This window comes from Heterodontus francisci, chromosome 30, assembly GCF_036365525.1.
Source record: "Heterodontus francisci isolate sHetFra1 chromosome 30, sHetFra1.hap1, whole genome shotgun sequence".
NCBI lineage: Eukaryota > Metazoa > Chordata > Chondrichthyes > Heterodontiformes > Heterodontidae > Heterodontus > Heterodontus francisci.
The window spans coordinates 64,038,282-64,046,073 of NC_090400.1; the positions used below are offsets into that span (position 1 = coordinate 64,038,282).

Genomic DNA, 7,792 nt, shown 5'->3' on the forward strand with positions numbered 1-7,792 from the left:
AGCCCGATGGCCTGCTCAGTGGTTGTCCTAGTGAGCAAGTGGCTTTGGTTCTAGCGCTTCTGTGACTGTGTCTGGAGCTCTCGTAGAGGGATGAGTAGCCATCTCTTCAAGAGATATCCTTTGTTCCCTAGGATCCATCCACAGCTTTGGGGAGAGGAATGAAGAGCTGCAGTAGCCTGGACTGGCAGAGGATGAAGGAGTCATGGCAGCTGCCAGGAAAGTGAGCACACAAATGGAGGAAGGTTTTGTTGTGCCACAGACCAGCTGAACATTGAGGAAGTGGAATCCCTTCCTGTTGATAACTCTCACTGGGTGGTCATTGGGTGCCTTGATGGCCACATGGGTGCAATCGATGATGCCCTGCACCTAGGGGAATCCAGCAATGGCGGCAAAACCCACTGCCCTCTGTGCCTACAAGGCTGTGTCTGTCGTGAACTGAATGTACTGTCCAACCCTGGCATATAGGGCATTCTTGACCAGCGAGATTCAATGGTGTGCTGCCATTTGTAAGATACCACCAAGGTCCACAGCTGATTCTTGGAAGGAGCCAGAAGTGAAGAAATTCAAGGCCACAGTGACTTTAACAACTACTGGAAGGGCATGGCAACCAGTGCTGCGAAGTGTGATGTCTTCAGCAACAAGGTCACAGATGTCTGTGACCAACTGCCTGAAGAGTTGCAGTCTGCGTGACACTGATTCTCTGTGTTCTCCAGGTAGATCCTATGCTGAGGGTATGGCTTCCATGTCCTTCCTGCTCCCTCGTCCCTCTCCCCTGCCGTTCTGATGCCCGGGGCTGCACCATTCCTCTAGATGATGTTGCTCCTCATCGCCACTGGGCCCAAAATCTGAGAGTCATGCCCCCATTGCCAGCTGCAGCCTTCCTTGTAGTCAGGTGGCTGCCCAATTGGCATTGGTAGCATTACCCCTGTGATGCCAGGAGGGTGACCACCTTCTACTCTGCCCACCACCCACTGCCAAGGGCAGTGTCCTCCTCTGTGCCGTTCACCATTTTATGGAACTGAGGTCATTCCCTGGGGTGGCAATGACTGTGTACCTGCCTCCCTTCACCTGATCTGCCGCATACAGTATGTGCAACCCTTACACCCCTGTGGAAATTGTAACACCCCCATTAACAAGCTCTTAATGAGCTCCTCAACCCCCTTAATTGACCTTAATCAGGGAGTCCTGATGGAACTATATCGTCATTCCTTCACTATTGTTGGGTCAAAATCCTGGAACTCCCTTCCTAACAGCACTATAGGTATACCTCCCACACATGAACTGCAGTGGTTCAAGAAGGCAGCTCACCACCACCTTCTCAAGGGCAATTAGGGATGGGCAATAAATTCGACGGCCACATCCCAGGTATGAATAAAATAAAAAGTCAGGATGGTGTGTGACTTGCAGGGGAACTTGCAAGTGGTGGCAGCATCTGCTGCCCTTGTCCTTCTAGGTGGTAGAGGTCGTGGGTTTAGAAGGTGCTGGCTAAGGAGCCTTGGTGTTTTGCTGCAGTGCATCTTGTAGATGGTACACACTGCTGCCACTGTGCATCGGTGGTGGAGAGAGTGAATGTTTGTGAATTGGGTGCCAATCAAGTATGCTGCTGTGTCCTGGATGGTGTCGAGCTTCTTGAGTGTTGTTAGAGCTGTACCCATCCAGGCAAGTGAAGAATATTCCATCACATTCCTGACTCATGCCTTGTAGATGGTGGACAGGCTTTGGGGAGTCAGGAGGTGAGTTACTCGGCACAGAACTCCCTGACTCTGACCTGCTCTTGTAGCCACAGTATTTATATGGCTACTCCAGTTCAGTTTCTGGTCAATGGTAGCCCCTAGGATGTTGATAGTGGGGAATTCAATGATCGTAATGCCATTGAATGTCAAGGGGAGATGGTTAGATTCTCTCTTGTTGGAGATGGTCATTGCCTGGCACTTGTATGGCGTGAATGTTACTTGCCAGTTATCAGCCCAAGCCTGGATATTGTCCAGGTCTTGCTGCATTTATCTCTATGTAATCTTGATTTATATAGTTAAAGTTTCATGTAATTAAATCACTTGTTTTTTTTTTATCTAATTAATTTAACTAGTTGAAATTACCATCTGCAAGTTCCCCTCCAAGCCACACACCATTCTGACTTGGAAATATATCACTGTTCCTTCACTGTCGCTGGATCAATATCCTGGATCTCTCTCCCCGCACCAGATGCACTGCAGCGGTTCAAGAAGGCAGCTCACTACCACCTTCTCAAAGGCGATTAGGGATGGGCAACAAATGCTAGCCTTGCAAGCAACGCCCACAATCCATGAAACAAACAAAAAAACTAGTTTAAATTATTAATTTTTGAAAGTGTTATCGGTTCCTAGTTTTAAGTACAAACCACTACAAGTGTTAAGAGGAAAAAAGCATCTCCTTCCCACTCTCACCAAAATGTCATTCTCACAAATTCTCAACTTCCCCTACTGTTTACAATGCACTCCATTCACATTGCGATCTATGGTTATGCTGTGTGCCTTAGGATGTATTCTCACCTACTTTTTTTCAACAGGTACTATTTCACTTTGAATTATCTTGAATAGCATTTGCTGCATATTTGGTCACTCCTCAAATCTGTCTGTATCTTTCTTGCAGATTACCATGCCCCATTTGATATGTAGGTAAACATGGCAGAAATAGGTAATAAGATAGATGATGTGTGAATCCAAGCTAGGGATGAGTGGTGATAATTATGACATACAATCTGTGTACATATGTATGTGGTGAATATTGTGTTTAAATGTTGTCACATCTTTCAGGAATCAATGGAATTTGTTCATTTTTCTCCCATGGACAGCTTCAGATATTTGGACGTTACCTGGATAGCAATGAACTGAGTAGAATCCCTGAACTAAGAAGACCTGAAATGTACAGAAAACTAACTGATGCAATTCAAAGAGGGATGGAAGCACGATACAGAGCCCATCTCTCACAAAAAAAGAGTGTTTTCATCAGACACTGGCGCTCTCTAAAACATTCCACTCAGATAGTGGGTTGCAGTGTGTGCATTCTGAAATAGCTAATTGTAATTTGCCGGTTCAAAATTACCGCACCTGCCAAGGCAAGGGATATGAAGGAATGGCTGTGTAAATGATGTTGAAGTTCAGGTCAGCCATGACCTAACTGATTGGTAGAACAAGCTTGAAGGACTGAGTGACCTACTCCTGTTCTTGTTCCAGGATAATCACCCAGCAACAACGAAGAAGGGTGATTGTAGGTCCGAGCCATGAAGATGTTGTTTGCATATTGCTTGTGTGCCTCACCTTAAAGTCCTGCTACCCGACCCGAACCCGACGGGACCTGCGACATGTGTCGGGTTCGGGTTGGGTCGGGTGGCTCTTCCGGGTCGGGCTTTTAGGTTCGGGTCAGGCTGGGTCCGGGTCGGGCTTTCGGGACCGGTTCGGACACAAAAGTAAGAATTGCATTTTGCTCTGCTGGTAAGTGTTAAAAGTAAAAAACCTACCTGAGCTAGGAGTCTGGGACGTCAAGGAGGGAAACTCTGAGTCTGCGCACTGAGCGAGTGAGCGTCTCTATGACGTCATCACGTTCATGCTGCAGCTTCCTGCAGATTCGGAGTCTCAAGGTTGGTAAAGGGACCATTCTGGTGGTCGGGTCGGGGTCATGCTCAGGTCGGGTCGGGCGCGGGAGAAAATGGAGGGACTCGAGCCGGGTCGGGCTTGGGTCCGATGTGGTTCTGTCAGGGGGGGTTTTCCCTGACCTGAGCAGGTCTTTACCTCACCTAAGCAAACATGTGATGTCCAAGTGGGGAAATTAGTAAAACAAGAACCTTGATCATTACGTGAAATTATTTGAATTAAGAAATATCAGAGTGGAATATCTGCAGGGGTTACTGGTCTCTTTTAACTTTAGCATGAAAAAAGAAACGGCCTAAATATCTAGTCGTGTTGTTTGTGGGGTTTTGGCCAATTTCCTGCTGCATTTATAAGCGATCTTGTGGAAATTCCTGATAATCAAATCTATTCTAGGTGAATAAAAATGATCCAGATGAGATCAATCCTGCCCAGCAAAAGAACTGGTTGGATGTCAGTGAGTGAAATAATAAAAGATTACATGCAGAAAAAGCTACAAACCTGTCTACTTTATCACTGAAACTTCAAATACCTGCTTTTCTTCTGCAAAATGCATTTAATCCTGCCTTGAATAAATAAAGAATGTAATTTAAACTTTAGGCACCTGCTTGATCTTTTGTTTGAACTATTTGTCTATTTGCAGGAGTAAATTATTTAAAAAGTTCAATTACCCAAATTTTCAATCGTGGAGTATGTGCTGTGCAATTTAAAACTTGCATCTTTTATTCTCACTGTGTTTAATTAATATAACCAAGCACTAATTAATCAGTCCCATGATTCTGAAATAATACAATGCAGAAGGAGGCCATTCAGTTCATCATACCTGTGCCAGCTCTTTGAAAGAGTTATTAGTCTCACTCCCCTGCTCTTTCCCCACAGCTCTGCATTTTCTCCATTACAATTTTTCTTTAAATCCACTGAGTTCCTCCCCTTAGCTTCGATTGAGGCTGCCTTGTACTTTTGGTATTTTGTACTCCTTCTCCACTGTGAAAATGGACACATGGTCCTCATTTAACACATCTGCCATTTTGTTATTAGCTCTGGCTACAATCTTCTAATCCTCCTGAGATGTGGGGGTGTTGCTAAAGGACGAGGATTACAAATGTTACACCCTATTTAAAAAGAAGAGGGGTAAACCTGACAATCATTGAAATAAAAACAAGAAATGCTGGAAATACTCATCAGGTCTGGCAACATCTGTGGAGAGAGAAGCAGTGTTAACATTTCAGGTCAGTGACCCTTCAGAACTGGCAAATATTAGAAATGTCAAAGGTTATAAGCAAGTAAAGCGGGGGTGGGGCAAGAGATAACAAAGGAGAAAGTGTAGATAGGACCAGGTCACAGAATAGCTGACCAGAAAGTCATGGAGCAAAGGCAAACAATATGTTAATGGTGTGTTGAAAGACAAAGCATTAGTACAGATAGGGTGTTAATGGACTGAAAATTGAACAGCCGCAAGTACAAACATGAAAAAAGTGGGTAAGCAAACTGAACAAACTAAGATGAAATTAAGTAAACACAAAAAAAAATGTACATTTTACAAAGCAATTATTGACCAGTCAGCCTAACCTCACTAGTGAAGAGATTTTTCGAGAAAATAATCTGGGAAAAAATTATGTCATTTAAAAAATTATGAGCTAATAACTGAAAGTCAGCACAGATTTGTTAAAGACAAATGGTGCTTGACTGACTTGATTGACCTGACCTGAAGTGCTGTAATCTGCAAGGCTATCGACCAGGTGCTGGAAGGTGGGATTAGATTGGGTGGCTAGATGTTTTGGCTGGTGCAGACACGATGGGCTGAATGGCCTCCTTCTGTGCCGTAATTTTTCTATGGTTCTATTGAATTCTTTGATGAAGTAATAGAGAAGGTGGATGAGGGTAGTATGGTTGATGCATAATGGACTTTCAAAAGGGATTTTACTAAGTACCACATAATAGACTTGTAAACAAAATTAAAGCCCATGGGATTATAGGGACAGCGGCAAGGTCGGTATGAAATAGGCAAAGGGACAGAAAGCAGAGATGAACAGTTGCATTCAGTAGTGTTTCCCAGGGATCAGCATTAGGACCACTGCTGTTTTTGATATCTATTAATGGGCTGGACCTGGATATACAGGGCATAAGTTCAAAGTTTGTGGAGGACACAAACTCAGGAATGTAATAAACAATGAGGATAGTAACAGACTTCAGGAGGACATAGACTAATGAAATGGACAGACACATAGTAGATGAAGTTTTACAAAGAAGTGTGAAGTGATACATTTTGGTAGGAAGAATGAGGAGAAGCAATATAAACTAAATGGTTTAATCTAAAGGGGGTGCAGGAACAGAGACAAGTTGAGAAGGCTATTATGGGATCCTTTATTAATTGAGGAATAGAGTACAAAAGCAAGAGAGCAATGCTTTAACATCAGTGGTGGGTAAGGTGTTAGAAACAATAATCAAGGGGAAAAAATCAACAGGCACTTGGAGAGGCTTGAGTTAATTAAGGAGAGCCTGCAGTGATTTGTAAAAGGCAGATCATACTTGACTAATTGATTTTTTGATGATGTAACAGAGAAGGTTGCGGAAGGGGAAACAATGGATGTTGTCTACACAGATTTTAAGAAATAATTTGACAAAGTACTTCATAAAAGGCTGATTAACAAAATTGAGGCACATGGAATAGGAGGGTCACTGTCAGCCTGGATAAAAATTAGTTTAAATTGTAGAATACATAGGAATTATTCTAAGTTAATTAAGAAATTAAAGTAAATTAACTAAATAACATAAGTAACAATGGCAGGACAGGTGTTGTGTTGTAGCTGTGCAATGTGGGATCTCCTGGATGCCAATGCAATCCAGGATAAACACGTCTGCAGAAAGTGTAAGCAGCTAGAGGAATGCCGGATCAGGTTTATTGATCTGGAAGCTAAATTGCAAACACAGCGCAACATAGGGAGGGGAGAGATACCCTGACACTTTGTACCAGAAGACAGTCACACCCCTTAGAATAGGGACTTTTTTTTTGGCCAGCGGTGAGGGACAGGAGGGTGTGATCGTGAGTGAGGCAGGTAAAGGGACCGAGATGACAGTAGTGGAGGAGACTCTGCCTTTGCAATTGTCAAACAGGTCTGATGTGCTTGCAGCCTGTGTGGATGAAAGAGAGGTCTTCTGGGTGAATGAGCAGACTGGCCATGGCACCATGGTACAGGAAGAATTTCAAGCAGGGGGAGTAAAAAAGAAAGTAGTGGTAGTAGGGGACAGTATAGTGAGGGGGATGGACACTGTTCTCTGCAGCAAAGAGCGTGAGTCCAGAAGGCTTTGTAGCCTGCCCGGTGCCAGGGTTGGGGAGATCTGCTCAGGGCTGGAGAGGAAATTAAAGTGGGAGGGGGAGGATCCAGTCATCATGATCCATGTATGTACCAATGACATAAGCGGGACAACGAAAGAGGTTCTGCATGGTCAGTATGAGAAGCTAGGCATCAAATTAAGAAACAGAACCTCTTTCTTTGTCCTATTTATGTCATTGGTACATACATGGACCACAATGACTGAGCCACATACAAATTGGCATAGGTCAAATAAGATTAGAGAAATGAATGCGTGGCTCAAAGACTGGTGTAGTAGAAGTGGATTCAGGTTTGTCGAGCACTGGCACCAGGGAAAATGGGGGCTGTACCATTGGGACGGTCTTCACCTGAACTGTGCTAGGACCAGTATTCTAGCGAGCCACATAACTAGGGAAGTTGAAAGGGTTTTAAACTAAATAATGGGGGCAAGGGATCAAATTTGGGAAGATGTGATAAATCAAAGAGTAGAGACAAGGCAAGAGAAATAAACAGACAGTGACAGGAAGGGACAAAGTAAAAATTTAAGAGTAAATCAGCAGTTAAGGCTTGAGGTTACAAAAATAAAAAAGGACAAAACTAAAGGCTCTGTATCTGAGTGCATGTAGCATTCAAAACAAAACAGATGAACTGATAGTGCAAATAGAAATAAATAAGTACGATCTGATAGCCATTACAAAGACATGGCTGCAGGATGACATAGATTGATTGGGACCTGAATATTTAGGAAGGCACGAAGGGCCTGTTTCTGTGCTGTATAATTCTATGACTCTATGACAGGAAGCTACGAAAAGGTGGAGGGGTGGTTCGGTTAATTAATGATGGTATTAGCACAAT

The 7,792-nt window shown here is 43.6% G+C and overlaps 1 protein-coding gene across 8 annotated transcripts in view; it reads left to right on the top strand.

Annotated features, from left to right (window-relative positions):
- The window catches only part of LOC137346878 (uncharacterized), a 398,647-nt gene extending 394,453 nt beyond the window's left edge, over positions 1 to 4,194 (top strand). For 6 of the 8 annotated variants that reach the window (XM_068010836.1, XM_068010841.1, XM_068010840.1 and 3 more), the window contains one exon: positions 2,831 to 4,194. The gene's annotated coding sequence lies outside the window, so the exon portion shown is untranslated. Of the gene's footprint in view, positions 1 to 131; positions 938 to 2,792 lie in introns of those variants that run through there. The other 2 variants (XM_068010837.1, XM_068010839.1) reach the window with 2 other exon arrangements.
- Positions 4,195 to 7,792: the final 3,598 nt, after the last annotated feature.